Source organism: Scyliorhinus canicula, chromosome 7, assembly GCF_902713615.1.
Source record: "Scyliorhinus canicula chromosome 7, sScyCan1.1, whole genome shotgun sequence".
In the NCBI taxonomy this organism is placed as follows: Eukaryota; Metazoa; Chordata; class Chondrichthyes; order Carcharhiniformes; family Scyliorhinidae; genus Scyliorhinus; species Scyliorhinus canicula.
The window spans coordinates 58,652,798-58,674,097 of NC_052152.1; the positions used below are offsets into that span (position 1 = coordinate 58,652,798).

Consider the following 21,300-nt stretch of genomic DNA (forward strand, 5'->3'; position numbering starts at 1 on the left):
ACAATAGCACAGTGGTTAACACTGTTGCTTCAGAGCGCCAGGGACCCGGATTCAATTTCTGGCTTGGATCACTGTGCGGAATCTGCACGTTCTCCCCATGTCTGCGTGGGTTTCCCCCAGGTGCTTCAGTTTCTTCTCAGGTGGCCCGAAAGACTTGCTTGTTAGGTGAATTGGACATTCTGAATTCTCCCTCCGTGTACCCGAACAGGTGCCGGAGTGTGGAGACGAGGGATTTTCACAGTAACTTCATTGCAGTGTTAATGTAAGCCTACTGTGACACTAATAAAGATTATTATATGAGTTTGGTTTCAAAGGAGGCCACACCACTTTTAAAAAATTTTGTTACAGCAATCCTGGATGAGCTTCTCCCAGGAAAGTCAACACCAAAACTCCTAAATGAGTTCAAGTGCCCTTGTGGTACTTCACCATCATGACAGTCATGCCACACAAGTGCTAGGCAATCACCATCTCCAATAAAAATTTATCGAACCATCACCTCTTGACATTCAGTACCACCAACATCCTGGGGAGTGGTGAATCAACTGGACTAGGCATATAAATATTGTGACTACAGGAGCCATTTAGAGGTTAGGAGTCCTGCAGTGAACAATTCACCTCCTTACTCCCCAAAGTCTGACACTCGTCTACAAGGCACAAGTCAGGAATGTAATGGAAACTCTCCTTGTGTGGATGAGTGCAACTCCAACAACACTCCAGAAGCTCGATACCATCCAGGACAAAGCAGCTTGTTTGTTCAACATTCTATCCACAAACATTTACTTCCTCACCTGATGCATGATGGCAGCAGTATGTGCCATTTACAAGTGTCATGACACCCTGGGCTAGTATGCTGTTAACCCCAGCCCCACTGGACCCAGAATCGCAACGCAAGTGAAATTGGATTTTATTTAAAACACTCTAGGTCCTTGGTTGAGCCCAATAAAATACAGTTACCAGGTTTGTAACTTTAACGCACAAGTTAACTTTTTATTATGTACAGTATTAACTGTCAGAAAATGTAATTGACTATTTACTACCCCTTTCCGAACCCCCCCCCCTCTTCCTGACTCTTCATACACACACACCCATACACAACGACTCTAAAATCTGACCAATGACCGAAGTGAGGGTAACCTGTATCCATCCAATCCAGCCCATCCGGATGTGCATCCTCATACACCATAGATGGGCAATTTAGGCATTTAATCTTTGACAGGGAGTCCAATTCAACAAATATTGGGACATTTCCGTCCCATTGTGGGCAGCACGGTAGCATTGTGGATAGCACAATTGCTTCACAACTCCAGGGTCCCAGGTTCGATTCCGGCTTGGGTCACTGTCTGTGCGGAGTCTGCACATCCTCCCTGTGTGGGCGTGGGTTTCCTCCGGGTGCTCCGGTTTCCTCCCACAGTCCAAAGATGTGCAGATAAGGTGGATTGGCCATGATAAATTGCCCTTAGTGTTGGGTGGGGTTACTGGGTTATGGGGATAGGGTGGCGGCGTTGACCTTGGGTAGGGTGCTCTTTCCAAGAGCCGATGCAGACTCGATGGGCCGAATGGCCTCCTTCTGCACTGTAAATTCTATGATCTAGACGTCTGAGGCAACTGGTGAGCCTCACTGCTCTCCGATATCACAACCTCTCTATGCTAACTCGAGAACTTGCCCAGCTGCAGGAAATCTGTACTTCAGTAAACTGTCCCAAAGGGTTTTAACTTGCAGACTAAACATATAACTTTACTATTGCCTTAAATCTTTTACAATCATATCTCCGGGGTCCCCCCCTTATAAATTGAAAATATTTATTCAACTGGACAAAAGTTTATTGCCTTCATCATTTTAGGAACGTCACATCTCTTCTAAATCTGTGATTCCTAAATGAAAATAGATTCAGCTCCTGAATGCTATCCTGCTGCCCTTGAGTACACTGAGGATCCATGATTGTCCACAAATTACAAGAACTTGTTTCGCTACTTCACTTCTAAATTTGACTTAAAATCATTAACAGCATTTGCTTGATCAGCGGCCAGCATCAGATTGAGCATGTTTGCCATACGTAGTCATTGTCATTAAGTTATAAATGTAGGCCATTTGACTATCAAGTCCATGCCGGCTGCTTGTAGCCCTCCAGGACGGTAGCACAGTGGTTAGCACTATTGCTTCACAGCTCCAGGGCCCCAGGTTTGATTCCCGGCTTGGGTCATTGTCTGTGTGGAGTCTGCACATTCTCCCCGTGTCTGCGTGGGTTTCCTCTGGGTTCTCCGTATTCCGTTCCTCCCATAAGTCCTGAAAGACGTGCTGTTCGGTAATTTGGACATTCTGAATTCTCTCTGTGTACCCGAACAGGAGCCGGAATGTGGCGACTAGGGGCTTTTCACAGTAGCTTCATTGCAGTGTTAATGTAAGCCTACTTGAGACAATAAAGATTATTATTTATTATTTAAAAATTTATTTAGTTCAAGTTCCCATCCCATTTCCTTTTGAAATTTTTCTTCTTTTCACCCACCTCGGAGATGGCAAGTTCCAGTTCCCTGGGCTGGATTCTCCGCCCTGCTCCGCTACATTTCTGTTTTGCCCTGCCGGTGGGATGATCCATTACGCCGGCTGGTCAGTGGGGTTTCTCATTGTGGGACAGCCCCATGCCGTCGGGTAACCCCTGGGCTGCCGGCAAAACGGAGCATCCTGCTGGCGGAGAATCCAGCCCCCTATCACCTTTGTGGAGATATTTATGGTTTAACTTTCCATTTTTATGTCCGGGTCACTGCATGAATTCATCCCTTCCGATATGTCCAAGTTGCTTTAGCAACATGAATATTGAAAATCTGTTCTTTATCCGTTCTCGCTTTGTAGCTTCATGCCAACTGTCTTTCTGATTTCTGGATTGGACAGAAGTTCTCTTTTAAAACCGAACACTTATTTTTTTCAATCAAAACTATAAAGCAGTTAGCTTTCTGTTTCATTGATGGATTAAGGGAGTGTGTGGAGAGAAAATGTGCTAGTTTTAATAGGAACACGGGGAGTCCACTCAGTAAAAAAAATAAAGAAACTTAGTTTTATTTATACACTATTTACACAGCCCGGTAGATCCCTACTGGGCCCCCGTTCTGTTGCTGCCTTACTGGTCGACCTTTTATATAGAGGATACCGCTCTCGTACTCCGCAAAGATCACGGGGAAGATGATCATTCCCACCCCGTAGGCACGTGTGGGCTATTCCACGAGGATGGATTGTTGTGATCTTAAAGAAATAAAACGGCAACTTAGTTTTTGTGTCTGTAATCAATAAACAAGTGCCCATCGCACCAATTTACTGCAGCCAGGCCACGGTAGTTGATTCTAATGTAGCTAGGATGTGACCAACAGCCTCGTCTTTCTTGCTGGTATTGAAGTTTCCGTGACCATTTTCTAGATCTAATTTTCCCCATTTGATTAAATAGGCAGAACATTAGGCTGTGTTTAGTCTGTGGACATATCGCAACAAAAAAAACTTAAGGGCTGTCACAGTGAGTCACTCAGACACTCCGCATAGGCGAGGCAGTGTGGCTAAGGTTTATTTCTCAAACTGTGGATTAGACAGAGGGAGGAAGATTATCTACTGTGGAAATAAGCAGGAGGTTATAAAACTTGTGGAATCTGGTCAGAATTGCTAAAACTGAATCTAAGATTGGTGGGAGAGTACTGCAATTATCTTGATATGAATTTATGGATATTGTGTATGCACAAAGACAAGAAAATGAAGTTCCCACTGAGCTTCATAATGCAGTGATTGTAAAATAAAGTTGAGTGTAAATTTTGATACATTTAAATAGGTTATTTATGCTCTTGCTCAAGTTTAATGATAATGTTAAGCTTCTTAAAATTCCTACTGAAATGCATATTAAGTGTTCAAAGACTCATTAATATCTGCAGTGTAGTTTAAATTACTTTAAGAATGAATGAAGCTATGAGTCCCCATTTAAGATTCTGCAATTTAACTGGAAAAGTTCATGGAGCCATGCATTCCTTTAATTAATGTTGCTAACAGTTTTGTTTCAGTTCAAAAAAGCGGAAGAAAACACGAGTTACTATTCACCTTATTTGACAAAGAGCAAATATAATTCTATATTTAATCAACATGTTATCACAAGGGTGGTGCAATGACTGGCCCCCTGAACACACACTTTTTATATAAATGTATAAGTTAAATAGGGAAAATGCTACAACTCTAGTGAACTCGATTTCTAAAAGATATACGATAAGGTGCCTTATCGAAAATTGCTACACAAAGTAAGAGGTCATGGTGTACGGGGTAATCATGTAAACATGGATTGAGGCTAAGTTATCTAATGGGAAGCAGAGAGTAGGGTTAAATGGAATTTTTTGGGGACAAACTTTTAATGGGATCAGTGCTGCGACAGTAGCTATTTACAATCTATATCAATGACTTGAATGAAGGGAGAAATTGTATGGTAGCTAAGTTTACTGATGACACATGGGTAGGAAAGTAAGTTGTCTGGAGGACATAGAGTCTACGAAGAAATGTAGGTAGGTTGTGACTCGGCAAAAATTTGGCACTGGAGTTTGATATGGTAAAAGGTAAACCTGTCCACTTCAATCTTCAATTTCTCCCATTTAGGTAATATTTTCTATTTTTCCTGTCAGAATCACAAAAAGTTAATATACAGATGCAGCATGTGATTTGGAAGGTAAATAGAATGTTGCCATTAAAAGCAAAAAAAATCAATTGTAAAAGTAAGGACGTATTGCTGCAGCTGTACAAACCTTAGACCCCATCTGGAATACTGTGGTACAGTTTTAAGTCTTACTATATTGCATTTGAAGCAACACAGAGAAAGGTTCACTTGACTGATTACTGGGATGAAAAGCTTATCTTGCAAGGAAAGGTCCGATATAATCCCCACAGTGCAGAATGAGGCCATTTGGCCCATCGAGTCTGCAATGGCTCTCAGCGCACCCTACCTAGCCGCCCTATCCCGGAAACCCCACCTAACCACATCTTTGGACTATGGGAAGAAACTGGTATACCATGAGGAAACACACACAGACAGTGGGAGAACTTGCAAACTCCATACAGGCACCCAAGGCCGGAATTTAATCTGGGTCCCTGGTGCTGTGAGGCAGCAGTGCTAACCACTGTGCCACCATGCCACTCTTGATTGTACAGGTCGGGAATAATGAGAGGTGATCTCATTGAAACAAAAGATCCTGATGGAACTTGGCAGAGTGATTCCCTTGTGTGTGAGTCCAGAACTAGGGGACACTGTTTTTAAAAAATAGGAGGCCGCCATTTAAGACTGCGATGAGGAGAATTCAAGTAGAATGCTGTTCCCCAGAACAGTGGAGGCTGGGTCATTGAGTCAACTCATGACTGAGTTAGACAGATTTTTGGTTGACAAGGAAGTCGAAAGTAATGGGGGGATAGACAGAAGGGTGAAATTGGTTTTCACAATCAGAGGAGCAATGATCTAATCGAATTCTAGATCTGGCTCGAGGGGCTGATTGGCCTACACCCATTTCTTGTATTCCTCTGTTAAGAATAGCTCACCTTCACTAGAGAATTTAATTAAAATGTAAAATGAACTAAATTTTTCTTTCTCAAAACAAACAAGTTGAACTAAATTCTTTAGCTCAGACTTTAATTTTTGCAGTGAAACTACCAGAGTTAAATGTACTGTTCTTTATTATGATAATAGTATTTCCCTGGATTTGTATAGTGTCATTTTTGAAAACGCCCCAAGGTGTTTCATAAGAGGCATGATAAAAAATGGATGCTGAGTCAAAGAAGACAATATTATAAATGGTTCACAGTAGCTTGGTTAAAGGAGTGAGTTTAATAGAGGGTCTTTAAAAGAGGTCAAGGAAAAGATGATGGGTTTAAATAACATTTTGGAATATTATGGAATTCCAACCATAGGGGCCTAGAGTGCTGAAGGTTAGGTAAAGGAAGTGGGGGTGCAAATGCAGCCGGAGCCAGTGGAACAGAGTTCAAGGCCTCGGGAAGTTGCAGGTTTGGATGAGGTTGCAGAGATACATAAAAGATAGGAGCAGGAGGAAGCCTTTTGGCCTTTCGAGCCTGCTCCGCCATTTATCACGATCATGGCTGATCATCCAACTCAATAGCCTAATCCTGCTTTCTCCCAAAAACCTTTGATTGCGAAGATGAGCTGTGAGCCTGGAAGCTATGTTCCTCAGATGGACAGAAAGTCTGTTGGTGGAGGGAGACAATCCCTAGACGAGTCTAAATGATGAACAGAAAGACTGAAAGCAATGAATCGTAATTCAAAGATGTGATGGAGGGATGGATTAAATGCCTGAAAGCATTGGAAGACAACTCCCAAGAGTAGATGAGGCATTGGGTAGAATCTGTGGAAGCAGACGGAAATAGAAAGATTTGAAAGCACCAAATTAATATGCAAAAGTAAAGATAAAATACTGCACATTTTGGAAACTGGAAATAGAGACAGGAAATCATAGAATCATAGAATTTACAGTGCAGAAGGAGGCAATTCGGCCCATCGAGTCTGCACCGGCTCCTGGAAAGAGCACCTTCCCCAAGTCCACATCTCCACCATAACCCAGTAACCCCACCCAACACGAAGGGCAATTTTGGACACTAAGGGCCAATCCACCTAACCTGCACATCTTTGGACTATGGGAGGAAACTGGAGCACCCGTAGGAAACCCACGTACACACGGGGAGGATGTGCAGACTCCGCACAGACAGTGACCCAAGCCGGAATCGAACATGGGACCCTGGAGCTGTGAAGCAATTGTGCTATCCACAATGCTACCGTGCTGCCCTAATGCAGGGAAATGCAGCATCTTGGAATATACTTTTGCTTGAGAAACATTTCTGCCAAAACAAATGAACTGCAGTTTATTGCTCTAACACAAATACAATAGCATAAGGGGAAACATAGATTCTTCGGCGGCAGGCAGCCTTGGTAAGTAGGACTGATTTGTTTTTCTACTGCCCACTCTTTTAAAGTAAAAATTGGTCTTTAGCTTAGATTAAGTAGTGTTATAAAATGTAAAGTCTCTGGTGTATATTTAATACTCTTTAAGCTAGAGGAAGTAAAAGCAAAGGGAGTAATTTAAGAGTTTCATGGCAGAGCAGCTCAGTCGTGTGGAATGCACCTCCTGTGCTGTGTGGGAAGTCATGGACACTTCCACTTTATGTATAAGGCAACCATGTATTTAGGAAGTGACTCCAGCTGCAGCTACTCGAACTGTGGTTTGGAACTGGAGCTACAGCTGGAATTACTGCGGAACATCTGCAAGGCTGAGATCATCATAGACATCACGTCACACCACAGGTAAAACGTGCACGGACAGAAAAGAAATGGGTGACCGCCAGAAGATGACAGAGGAAAATCCTAAGCATGTAGTGCAGGAGCCCCCATGGGTTCTACCCCCCCCCCCCCCCCATTCCCCCATTTTCCATTTTAAATACTGCTGGGGGGAATGGTTTCTCTGGGGAATGCAGCAAGAGCCTATCTGTGGCACAAGTGGCATGACACTCAGCAGCTGCAGAACATTCTGAAGAGGGAGACCGAGAAGCAGGAGACGTGATGGTCCATTTCGGTACCAGTGACAGAGGTAAAAGGCGGAAGAGGTCCTACAAATAGAGTTTAGGGCAGTGTCTTTTAAATTATTTTTCACGGGACCCACCGGCCTGCCTTCACGACCCCTGCCGGCCTGCCTGCCTTCATGACCCACCTTTTTTGCCGACTTTTAATGCGATAAGTGAGCCTGCTTGGTCCTCATGATCTCACTTGCTTTATCATTCAAAGATACATTCCTGTTAAGGACTTCAGATGACGATTTAAGTTCTCGCTGCAACGTTTGATAAAAATCAAGAGGTATGTCCTCTAACTCACCATGCTTAGTCTTCAAATGCAGTTGAAGTTTTGAGGATTTTAAACTTACATTTGCCAGTGCTTCCCTGCATGTAACACACATGGGCTTTGAATCCTGATTTGCGTTGGCAAAATGAACAAACCCATACCTCAAATCATCTTTACGCTGCTTTGTTCCCAATTTCAGTGTTTTCTCTTTGTTTAAAAGGATCCATCTTCAGTTCTTCATGTGACTTGCTCTCAGCTGCTGCTTCTGGCCGGAAGACATCATCATTCTATTTAAAAGCCGGTTGCAGCCATTGGGCGCTTCTCCCATGATCGGGAAAGCCGTGACCGATTGTTCCATGATTCTCCCAACACTCACCCGTGACCCACAGTTTGAAAAACCCTGGTTTATAAGGGGTTAGGAAATAAATGAAGAAGCAGTGACAAAGGGAGTAATTTCAGAATAACTCCTAGTGCTCGCAAGATCAGGACGAGGAGACTAGAACAGCCAAATGCCTGGCTAGAGAGATGGTGTAGGAGGAACGGCTTTAGATTCCTGGAGCATTGGGCCTTGCGCTACAGATAGAACATAGAACAGTACAGCACAGAACAGGCGCTTCGGCCCTCGATGTTGTGCCGAGCAATGATCACCCTACTCAAACCCATGTATCCACCCTATACCCGTAACCCAACAACCCCCCCCCCCCCCTTAACCTTACTTTTTAGGACACTACGGGCAATTTAGCATGGCCAATCCACCTAACCCGCACATCTTTCGACTGTGGGAGGAAACCGGAGCACCCGGAGGAAACCCACGCGCACACGGGGAGGACGTGCAGACTCCGCACAGACAGTGACCCAGCCGGGAACTGAACCTGGGACCCTGGAGCTGTGAAGCATTTATGCTAACCACCATGCTACCGTGCTGCCCCAGATGCCTGGCCAGTTCTCAACAATGGCTAAGAGACTGAACTAGAGCCATAATTTCTTTAAGATTTCTTAGGTTCGGCAAGATAGATTTATTACAGGTGTGATAATAAGAAATTTGGTCTGGTTATTTTAGAAACGAACTTCATTAAAACAAAAGAAAATAAAACCATATTTAAGCTTTTAAACTGAAACCCTAGCAATAACAGATTACATGTAGTTTCTTAACCTTATCACACTAGTTACCATCATACAGCACTTTATATGAACATGCAGATCTCATGCCACTTACATAGACCGGCAAAGGCAATGCTTGCATTTAACAAAGCATTATTTGTTCTGTTGGGGGTGGTGTTTCAGAACCCTTTTCCAAAGCCTGCCTCAGTGGCACTTGCATGACATTGCTAACTCGATTTCCAAAGTCTTCTCCTCTAACATCCTCTTATTCGAAACTCTGTAATGGGCTAATAGATGGCCAGACAGGAGTGCCCCAAAGAGCAATGCATCTGGGAGCATACTGTGTATTCCCACTTATGAGTTTTAACTTGTCCAGATGTGGGCGAATACCTTTGACTCCTGCTAACAATATTTCCCTTCAATTGGTTTAACCACTAAATTGCCTGCTACATTTGGGTCTCATTTCTGGACCCAGGTTTCTAATATGTCCCTCGTGTAACACGTATTCTAGAGAAGATAGGACGCGTGCAAGCTGGATGGTTTCATCCCAGCAGGACGGGGACCAATATTCTCATGGGTTTTGGCTAGTTCTGTGGGGGAATTTTAAACTAGAGTGGCAGGACTGTTGGAACCCAAGTGGGGAGACACGAAAAGGAAACAAAGATAGAAATGAAAAGAGTGGAAGACCGAGGAATCAAGGAAATAGGGTCATAGAAAAACAAATGTGTAAAAATATTTTAAAAATAAGTCTAAGGGCACCATCTGAATGCACAGAGCATTTGCAATAAAGTTGATGAATTAACAGCCCAAATAGATGTAAACAGTCACAATGTGATTGTGATTACGGAGACATTGGCTGCAGGTTGACCAAGGCTAGAAATTGAATATTTAAGGATTTTTGATATTTTGGAAGGACAGGCAAAAAGGAAAAGGAGGTTGGGTAGTGTTGGCAAAGTATGGAATCAGTGCAATGGCGAGAAAGGAAATTGACCTTGAAAATCCATGATGTAGAATCAGTTTGGGTGGAACTAAGAAGCAAGGGGTGGATAATATGAGTGGGAGATGTCTATAGGCCTCCAAACAGTAGTGGCACAGTAAGGGGTAGCATTAAAGAGGAAATTAGAGATGCATGTAACAAAGGTGCTACAAACCAAATTAGCAATAATACTATGGTGGATGAATTCCTGGTATGTGTATGAAATAGTATGAATTAGTAAACAGGCTATCCTAGATTTGGTGTTGTGCAAAGAGAAAGGGTCAATTAATAATCTTGGTGTGCGGCATCCTTTAGGGATGAGTGACAATAACATGATAGAATTCCTCATTAGGATAGACTGTGCAGTAGTCCAATCTGAAACTAGGCTCCCAAATCTAAACAAAGAAAACTATGACGGTATATGAGGGGTGAGTTGGTATGTTAGAATGTGGAACTTCATTAAAAGGCATGATGGTGGATAGGCAATGGCTAATATTTAAGGAACAAATGCTTGTAGTGCAACAGCTGTACATTCCTTTCTGGAGCAAAAGCACAACAGGAAAAGTGGCCCAACCATGGCTAACAAAATAAATTATGGATGGTTTAAATCCAAGGAAGAACCATGTAAAGTTGCTTGAAAAAGTAGCTAGGGTGGGGTACAGTTTAGAATTTAGCAAAGGATGACAAATCGATTTATCAAGAGAGGAAAAATGGATTACAAGAGTGAACTTGCAAGGGAGATAAAAAAGGAACATAAAAATTTCTTGAAGCATGTAAAAAGAAAAAAGTAACCAAAGAAAAAATGCTGGAAAATCTCAGCAGGTCTTGCTGCGTCTGTAGGGAGAGAAAAGAGCTAAAGTTTCGAGTCCAGATGACCCTTTGTCAAAGTTGATAGAAGGTAGACAGACTTATGTTGTAGAAGATGTATTTGGATCTTCAAAAGGCCTCCGATAAGATCCCCCTTAATATATTAAATAAGGTAGTGGGTTAGCCCTGTTGCCTCACGGCGCCGAGGTCCCAGGTTCGAATCCCGGCTCTGGGTCACTGTCTGTGTGGAGTTTGCACATTCTCCCCGTGTTTGCGTGGGTTTCGCCCCCACAACCCAAAGATGTGCAGAGTAGGTGGATTGGCCTCACTAAATTGCCCCTTAATTGGAAAAATGAATTGGGTATTCTAAATTTATAAAAAAAAAAAAAAAAAAAAATATATTAAATAAGGTCAGAAAAATATGGAGATGGGATAAATGGCAGAATGGTTGGCTTCAAGTCAAAACAGGTAGTGATAATTAAGGGTACAGTGAAATCATGAAGCGTCAAACCTGTATGACACAGAATTCTGGTTCTGTTGAAGTTGTTAGCTGTTCCTGTTGGCAGAATTGCAAATCCCATAGAATAATGTCCATGATGAACTAAAATTCCACATTGGTCTGGATGAGCTGAACTTCTCTTACCTTGTCATATGAATGCACCAACCAATCAAAGCAAAATTAGATTACACCAGTGTGAAATCGTGGAGCACTTGGCCAGCCATACTTTGACATCAACATCTCCCGGTGCAAGAATGTACAAAGCTTGTGAGTGTTACTAAATTTGATAGAAAGTTCAAGTGTTGTCAATTGGAGTGAAGGCGAAGTTGATGCAGCCAGTTGAAAACCATGCTGCGAAGCAGAAAACTGACATTGTGAATGAGTGGGAGATTTTCCCATTGAGTTTGTCCACTGTTGTGAATCACAAGGCGAACATCTTGGAACAGTTTGACAAGTAGGCATTTTCTCCGGCGAGGAAGAGGATGAGAGCAGTTGTCTATCCCACCACTGAGAAAGCTGAGGTCACATGGGTCAAAGCAGCCCGAGTAGAAAATGTTCCCAATTCCGGTCCAATCCTGCAGGAAAGGGGAGTCCCCCTGTTTAAAAAGTTGGGCCACATGGCCGCAGTACAGGTGGCTAAACAGACTCAAGCAGAGGCACTGCTTTGTCTTCCACGTGGTAAGTTGAGGGTAGGCTGTACGGAAGCAATGACAGACGATTGGCTTCAAAATAATCTCTCCCACGCCTTGAACGTGTATGCACAGTTAGACGTTTTTAACCTGGGAGAAACCGGATTATTTTACAGTCTTTTTGCCAGTCTGCTGTTTGATGTTCGATGGTCAAACTTGTGATGATAGAAAACGGCGCAAGGAATACATCACTGCAACAGTCTGTGCCAACATGGATGGCACTGAAAAGTTGCCGCATCATGTGATGGGAAAGTCCAAGACACCGTGTTGCTTTGCGACGGTCAAGGTACTACAAGCGCAGTACGAGGCCAATAAAACTGCCTGGATAACCTTGCTAAAAGCGGACAAAGCATATCGGCGAAAGGGAAGGAAGATAGTCGTAATTACAGACAACTGCCCTCCTACAGCGTCACTGTCTGACGAGCGTCAAGCTGATGCTATTGCCTTCCAGCACCTTGGCCAAGCTCCAGTCAGTGGTTAAGGAGTGATTGACCTGAAAAGTCACCATGACAGCTGATGAGCAGGAATACAATTCAACTGTTCTACAGCCAAGTTCATGATGAAGAATGCATGGAAGGTGGTGATGGAAGCCACAGTTGCCAATTGCTTCCACCACACTGCATTCAAACAGGTTACAACGGTACAAGACATCAAAAATCAAGAGGAGCAAGGTGCGGCCAACTAGTCCGATGACTGCATTTTCTGCCCACCTGCAGGAGGCTGACCTGGAAATTCCAGCAGAGACAGCCATGGAAACTTGCAAAGAGCTGAATGATGCCACATGCTCACGACAGAGGTGACAGATGATGCAAGTAAATGCAGTACATTCTTCACCCAGGGAGGTCAATGACCGTGAAGAGTCCAATCAATGCCCACCTGTTTCCTTTGTCAATGCCAAAAAGGCTGTATAAATACTCCAGGATTTTGCTCTGCAGCTTGAAACTATATTTGACTGCATTGAAGACATGGTGGACTGTATTGTGCTTGTCCAAAATTGGCACGCTAAGTAGAAAAAGATTACAAAATTCTCAGAGTGCTAATTCCTGACATTTTTCAATGCAAAGAAATGGCCTTATCTGAGGTCAGGCCATTGTAAAGTGTGAACAAATTAAATAAAGACCGTTTGCACGCATTGCTTGTGTTTTCATTTGGCATTTGAATCGATTGTTTTTGACATGCTCTCGGCTTATCAGGTTACATAGCAATGGATTCATGTGGGAATGGGGCCTTAGCTATCGCGAAGCTTCGCTTAACAAATTTGTGGGTGGATTCCTGGGATATGACTCATCGGGATTTTTCATCGAGAAATGGGTGTTGGGCAAGGACTCTGCTGGAAATCCTGCTGTTCACAACTTGCACAACAATTAGACTTTGGAATCAAAGACAAATTGTAAATTTGTGGCTGACAAATTGAGGAAGCAATACCGAGGAGGACTGCAACAAATTACAGGAGGGCGTTAATAACCTTGCAGAATGTGCAAATAATTGGCAAATGAAGCAGCACAGTGGTTAGCACTGCTGCATCGCAGTGCCAGAGACCGGGTTTGATTTCAACCATGGGTGATTGTGTGGAGTTTGCATATTCTCCTTGTGACTGTGTACATTTGCTCCGGGTGCTCTGGTTTCCTCCCACACTCCAAAGATGTACAGGTTAGGTGCTAAATTACCTCTTAGTGTCCAACAGGTGGGATAATGGGGTTACGGGGATGGGGCGCGGTGTGTGCCTGGGTAGAGTGGTCTTTCAGAGGTTAAAAGAAGGACCAACAACTACTTATATTTACATAATGCCAGTAACATAATGAAACAGCCTAAGGCGCTTAAAGAAGGAACTTCCATTTTTAAGCACCATTTGCAACCTCATGTCACAAAGTGCTGAATAACCATGCAAGTGGCTTTGAAGTATGGTCAAGATTGGGTAACTAATAGCAGTGATGATCTAAACCACATTTGTAAAGTACATTTGTTACTAACCTACCAGTTTACGATCTATTCCTGATGGATTCCTTTGCTGGTGTCTATGTGATGGGTATATCATTCCCCAGTTCCCAAGAAGAGTCATATTGGGCTTGAAACCTTAACTCTGTTTCTCTTTCCACAGATGCTGCCAAACTTTTGAGTTTTTCCAGCACTTTGTTTTTATTTATAGTCCCCAAGACTCCCTGCTGGCAGTGTTTCTGTGCTGCAAATACTATCTAAATTATTTTCCTCTTACTGTATTTTAATGGGAAATAGATGGTCGATAGTGTAAGAGTCCTTGCTGTTATTTCCTTTGTTCCCATTTCTTTTATTACTTTTGGTCCATGGACGCATTACTGAGGTGTACCTTTAAGCAAACGGCTTCGGTAAAACAGCCTGCTTGCCAGTACACTGTGTTTGCAGGTTTTGTAGTTTGGAGAGGAGAAACCAGACTCCTCGGCACTGAGTGGATCATAAGAATGGGCTTTGGATGGAATTGGTTTGATCAGTTAACTGGCAACCAGTGGGTTGGCCAGGGGCAGTGTTCTGCCTAACAACAGTCTGATTGGTTCCTGCATGGTGCGCTTGGGCTCTCCCTCGCTCTCTTTATCCCTCGCTCTATCTCCCTCTCTCCCTCCCTCTCTCTCCCTTGCTCGCTCTCCTGTTTGCTGAAGTGAAAGAACTGTTCTGTGTTTTTGAATGCAATGAGAGCCTGGGACATACTTTGCTGTAAGCTGGAAATGATGCTGAATCTCCGGGGAAGGACAACCTTGCCAGAGAAAACCATCTCGAGCCTAGGTAAAAGAAGTATCAAAACGAAAGCCTGCATTTTAGAAGAGCATTGACTGGAAGTCATCCCAGTGCATCAAAGATCCTTATTCTTTTATTTTCATTTATTTTTTTCTTTCCCTTTCCACTACCCTTTCCCCTCTGTGTTGTTTTTCTGTGTGTAAAGGTTATAGCTTCACCCATGATTACAGAGAGTCCGAGGTAAGAAAAGGAGACAGAACAGTTACAGGCATAATTTCTAAATATTTTTCCATCCTGTGTGGTGACCAGGGCAGTGGCTAAACTAAGACACACCACCATCAGATAGTTATCCTTGCCCATGAGGCAAACCCAGTATTACATAGGTTAGTAGAGTCAGCGCTCTCAGAAGTTGGAGCTGGCGAGGTGGGGTGTGGTGGTACTGCCCAGATATCGTGGGGAAATACTGTGGGTGGCAAATTAGATACCATTGGCAGGACATGTATGAATTCGGGAAAACTCGAGCATCAGTCAAAAGGCATTTTTCCTGGCTAGGACTGCATAAGTATGTAGTGCAATTCTGTAGAACCTGTCAGATCTGTCAGGTAATAGGTAAACCACAACATGTGATCACACCAGCATGGTTAAAACCCAAAAGTATTTGAAAAAACATTTAGTTGGGTTTGGGCCATTGCCAAAAGTGAGGGCAGGGCACCAGTACATTCTTACTGTCATGGATATGACCACCCAATTCCTGGAAGCCACACCTTTAAGAACAATTACAGCTAAGATAGTAGTGGAAAGGTTGATGCAGTTCTTCACATGATATCACCTTCCTTTAGGAATACAATCTGATCAGGGTTCTAACTTTATGTCCAAAGTTTTACAGGGCATAATTCATAGTTTAGGTATCAAGCAGATAAAGTCGACCGCCTATCACCCAAAAACTCGGAGCTTTGGAGTGATATCATCAGACTCTCAAAAGCATAATTGGGGTCTATTGTCATGAATATTCAAAAGATAGGAACAAGGGATTCGATTCTTACTATTTGCCACCAGGAATTCTCCAAACGAATCTGCTGAGTTTAACCCATTTGAATTGGTCTATAGCCATAAAGTACAGGGTCCATTAAATTTGTTGAAAGAGAAGTTACTAAAACAAAAAGACAAATCCTCAACATTGGATTATACGCCCATGTTTCTGGAAAGCCTCCCAGGAGCTCATCAGGTAGCCCAAGAGCATTTAAAGGTTTCGGGAGCAAGAATGAAAATGCGAACAGACAAACATGCCAGGTTCGGAACATTTCAAGCAGGAGATGAGGGACTGGTATTGTTTCCTTTCCAGGGCGAATCACTGAAAGTAAAATTGAGAGGCCTCTCTAAGATAGTTAGGAGGGGGAGTAAAGTGACTTACCTAATAGATACTCCAGACTATAGGAAGGAGGACTGAATATGGCACATAAATATGTTGAAAAATTATCATCGTAGGGAAGAAGATAGGAAAGAGGTAGAAGGTTGTAGGAGTAGTGGTAGAGATAATAAGAGTGAGGTGGGGGTGAAAAGGTTGACAGTTTACAGAGCGACCCTCCTGTTGTGCAACTAGCAAATACAGTAATACTAGAACAGTTTGAGGCTGTGTTTGCATACTTAGAAGTTGAACAACAAAACAATCTCATAAGAATACTGCAAAAGCATAAGAAGATTTGTAGGAACACAAATCAACTGAACATGATGTAGACTTTAGGTGACTACAACCCAATAAAACCACATCCGTATTGGCAGAGCCCTCAGAACCTAGCTCAGAGAATCATTTAATTGAGCCGAGCAAGAATAGCTGGAGTTTGCCGGTTGTGCTAGTACCCAAGGAAGATGGCAGAACCCAGTTCTGTATAGATTACTGGAAGTTCAGTGTCATCAGCGAAAATGGATTTATATCTGATTCCCAGGTTGGAGGCTGGAGCAGTGCCTTATGCCTTTCGAAAATTGATTTGTTGAAGGCGTATTAGCAGATTCCTTTAACAACCAGGGGAAAAGAGATATCTGCCTTTGTGACTGGGAATGTATCAGTGTAAAGTTATGCTGTACAGATTTAAAAATGCACCAGCTGCATTTCTCAGGCTTGTAAATCCAAGTAGTGCCTAACTGTGTGGTCTATTTGGAAAACATGGTATTTTACAGTAACGTGGAAGGAGCATATAGGATAATTAGAGGAATTCTTTAACAACTGCAATTGTCTGATTTAGTCATCCATTTGGCCCAAAATGAGTTTGCCAAAGCAAAAGTGCCCTTCCTAGGGCAGGTTGAAGTGAGTGGTACCCAGAATAGCTAATGTAAGGGCGTTACTAGATTTCCCAATTCCCAAAATGAAACGGGAGATTCAGGTTCCTAGGCATGTGCGGGTCCTATAGAAAATTTGTACCTAACTTTAGTACCATAGCGGTACCTCTGACTAATGTATTGCAGAAACAAGCAAAAATTGAATGGTCCGCTGAATGCCAAACAGCTTTTGAGAAATTGAGGGCCATATTGGTAAGCAAACCCATGTTGGCCGCCCCTGATTTTTCGAAACCATTTAAAATGGACATGGATGACAGCAACCTGAGGGTGGAGCAATGTTACTACAGGATGACGAGTCAGGAATAGAGCGACCAGTGGGATACTTTTCAAAGAAACTAAGTCTGCGCCAAAGAAAGTACACTACTATTGAAAAGGGAGCCTTAGTATTGCTACTAGCCATTCAGCACCTTGATGTTTCTGTCTGGCGTCAAAATAAGCAAAGCCAAGTCTATACTGACCATAATCCGCTTGTGTTTGTGCAAACGTTTAAAACTCAGTATGCAAGATTGTTCAGTTGGAGTTTATTGTAACAATCATTCATCAGTAAATTGGTGTATATTACTGGAAAGGACAGTATTATTGCCAGTGCATTGTCATGAGTTTAAGTGGCAGCTGTAAGATTGAGAATCTTATGTAGTAGGAAAGGAAGGATGAATGGATGTGTGTTTTGTGGTTTATGATAAAATGTCCTTGCAATAACGTTTCATCCCTCGGTTCATAAGCATCCTTCCTGGTTATTTCCTTTGTTCCCATTTCTTTTATTTTTATTATTTTGGTCCATGGACCCAGAATCGGGATGTACCTTTAAACAGAAGACTCAAAGTTGAAAGCCTGCTTGTCAGGACACTATTCCCAGGTTTTGTGTTTGGGAGAGGACACGCCAGACTATTTGGCACCAGCTGGATCTTGGGAGCTGATTGTGGAGGGCGTTGGTTTGATTGGTTAACTGGCAACCAATGGGTTGGCCAGGGACAGTGTTCTGCGTGACAATCTATCTCTCCTCCTTGCTGAAGTGAAAGAACTACTCTATGCTTTTTTTAATTGAGAGTACTTTTTCTAATTAAGGGGCAATCTAGCGTAGCCAATTCACCTACCCTACACATGTTTTTTGTGGGGGGAGGGCATGCAGCCAGGGGGAGAATGTGCAAACTGCACACGTTCAGTGACCTGGGGTTGAACCTGCGTCCTCCCTGCTGTGAGGCAGCAGTGCGAACCACTGTGCCACCATGCTGTCCCCTGTTCTATTGTTCTGAAAGCATTGTGTGCCTGGCACTTCCTTTTCTGTAAACCTGAAATGATACTGAGTTTGCAAAGCAGGTAGACAACCTTGCTAGCGTGTGTTCGTGTGTTCCTGTGTTCCATCTAGTGGCAGACATTGGTCAGTTCAGGTAGTCAGGACTTTAACTGCTACCTGCACTGACCAACCTCTGTCACTAGATGGAGCCTAATCAGTCTTAAAGTTCATTACGTAGCTGTTTACATTTTACAGTATTGTATGTTGTATTTGTTTTAGATTTGGTGATGCATTCTATTTTGCTAGCTAAGAATCCTCAGTGTTACATGTGTATGCTACAGAATTTCAAATTTGTACATTGGTTTTTCCAGGCAAGACACGTCCAAAGGAACCCAAATTTGGTTTTAACATTAATTCCTGTGGTAATATGATTCATTTAAAGTAATTTCATTTAAAAGACTTAGAAGGCAGTTCATCACCAGCTTCTCAAGGGAAATTGGGGCTATGCAATAAAGGCTGGACACCCACATCCTGTGAACAAATAAAAATAGTCATGATTCCTTCAGGAATGAAACCACTAAGAACTTGTAAATATAAAGGCTAGCATTTCATTAGCCTTTTTGATCATAAAGTTCTGTAAAATAATTGAAGTACTGGAGAATATCTCCAGATTAACAGATTGTGGACGACCAGGGGTCATGGCTTTAATCTGCAAGTGTAGAAATGGGCTGAATGTTGGGCAGTTCTGATTTTTCCAGTGGTGAGTCTCTGGAATACATTGCTGACGTACATGGGCGAGGTATGGGACAAGGATATCATTATATCAAAGGAAAACTTCTTTATGGCTCACACTTGATCTTTGTGATCTCCTGGACTGAGAGGGTTGGAGACGATCTTCCAGAGAATTCCTTTTATATTGGCCTGTTTTTTTTCCTTCTCTTTTTATAGTGTAGTCATCTATTTGTAACATTTGAGATTCCATTTTTTTTGTACTACACTCCTATGTTTTAGTGACCTGTATATCCCTCTGAATCTTCACTGTTCCTAATATTTCACCACTTAAATGAAAAGCAGATATGTCCTTTGGTCCACAATGAAATATCTCACACTTGGCTGTGTGAAATCTACCTGTTGTCAGTTTTTCCCCCACACACTCTATTAATGCCTCATCGTAATTCTATGCGCCTGTCTAGACTTCTTGTTATGGTATCAATCTTTGTGTTATTGGCAATTGGAAATACAACTCTGTTGTTTTCTCCATGTCATTAATAAATATAAGGATTAATTGAGGCCCAACAAAAATCCCTGTAGTCAATTATGGTAGCACAGTGGTTAGCGCGGTTGTTTCACAGCTCCAGAGATCCGAGTTCGATTCCCGGCTTGGGTCACTGTCTGCGCGGAGTCTGCACATTCTCTCCGTGTCTGTGTGGGTTTCCTCAGGGTGCTCCAGTTTCCTTCCACAAGTTCCGAAAGATGTACTTGTTAGGTGAATTGCACATTCTGAATTCTCCCTCCGTGTACCCGAACAGGTGCCCGAGTGTGGTGACTAGGGTATTTTCACAGAAACGTCATTGCAGTGTTAATGTAAGTCTACTTGTGACACTAATAAGGATTATTATTATTCTAATTTAAGTCCATTACCCTATTGTGCTTTCCTTTACTTAATAAACTTATTAATTTCATTCCATTCCAATGCCAACATTCATTTGTATAGCACCTTTAATATAGCAAAGAATCCCAAGGCACTTAACATGAAAAATATCAATATGAATTATCACCAAGCCACAAAAGGAAATATCAACAGATGACCAAAATCTAAGTCAAAGAGGCATATTTTAAAGAGAAGGAGAACGAGGTGGAGAGGGTTAAGGAGCAAATTCTAGAGCTCAGATCCAAGGTAGCTGAAAAATGCAATTGCCAGTGCTGGAGTGATAAACTCAGGGTTGCGCAAGGTGGCAGAATAGAAACTGAACAGAGATTTTGAAGGCTTGTGGAACTGGAGGAATTTAGAGATCGAGGGGGCAAGGCTTCAAAAAGAGGGATGAGAATTTTAAAATTCGAGTATCGGCAATCAATGTAGGTCAACAGTAGGTCATACAAAACCTGATGAGTTTTATTTTAAATAACATTCCCTTGTTTATGTGAATCAAATGCCTTTTGGTTGTCGTTGTAACTGCCATTCCCCCATCTACCATTTTAGGTACTTTACCAAATCTAACTGAAGTTTCTGATAGACTTGGTCTCCCCCTCACAAATTCATATCGGCTCTCTAATCAGCTCAAACATCTCAGTCACTCCATCCTTAATTATAGCTTCCAATAACTTACCCAAAGCAGATGTTCGAGTGACCGGTCTATCATTTCCTGATGTTTTTCTCTCTCATTTCTTAAATAATGGAGTTTATTTCCAGGTTTCCAGTTAAAGGGACAGTTGCTGAATAAAGAGTTTTGTAAGATTATGGCTGCAGCATTTGCAATTTTCTCACCCACTTCCTTTAATAACCCTCTGTGAATGCCATCAGACCCCAGAATTTGTCAGTCTGTGGTGTAATTACTTTTTCTTGTTTACGTTAACTTTACTGACTACATTGAAGTAAGCTTTTTTTTTAAATGAGGTGTAGCTTTTGCTAGAGCCAGCTAAGGAAAAATAAGGAGTTGCCTAACTGGATGAGATTGGAGAATTTGCATACTGATAAAGGCAGCTGTGATATTTTTTGGAGTATTGGTTAGACTGCCTTGGACTTACTTCTGACTACCATGGATGTTTAGACCTCGCCCTCAATGAACAGTGAACAAAAACCTCTCAAATGTTTTTATGGTGTAGGAAAGAGAAGAGCAAGAAAATATGGCAAAAATATGAGTGAGGTAGCATTAATGGCAATAAGCCTAGTAGATATCAGCACCAGTGCACCTGCCTGCTCTCCAATCCACGCCCACCAAAGAGTATTCGGGCAGCACAAGTCCTGTGTAGTATTACGCATTTGTCTGCCCCAAGAGACCATGGACTGAACCTGGAATGTATGGGACTTTTGAATTGAACATGTCTTTTGTAGCTGTAGAGTTTGTAATATATCCAAGGTAGAGGCCAACTTGTCCGTGGCAAAGTACAGC

General features: G+C 42.5%; 1 protein-coding gene across 16 annotated transcripts in view; it reads left to right on the forward strand.

Annotated features, from left to right (window-relative positions):
- caska (calcium/calmodulin-dependent serine protein kinase a) overlaps window positions 1-21,300 on the forward strand; it is a 740,678-nt gene that overhangs the window by 154,149 nt on the left and 565,229 nt on the right. The window lies entirely within an intron of this gene.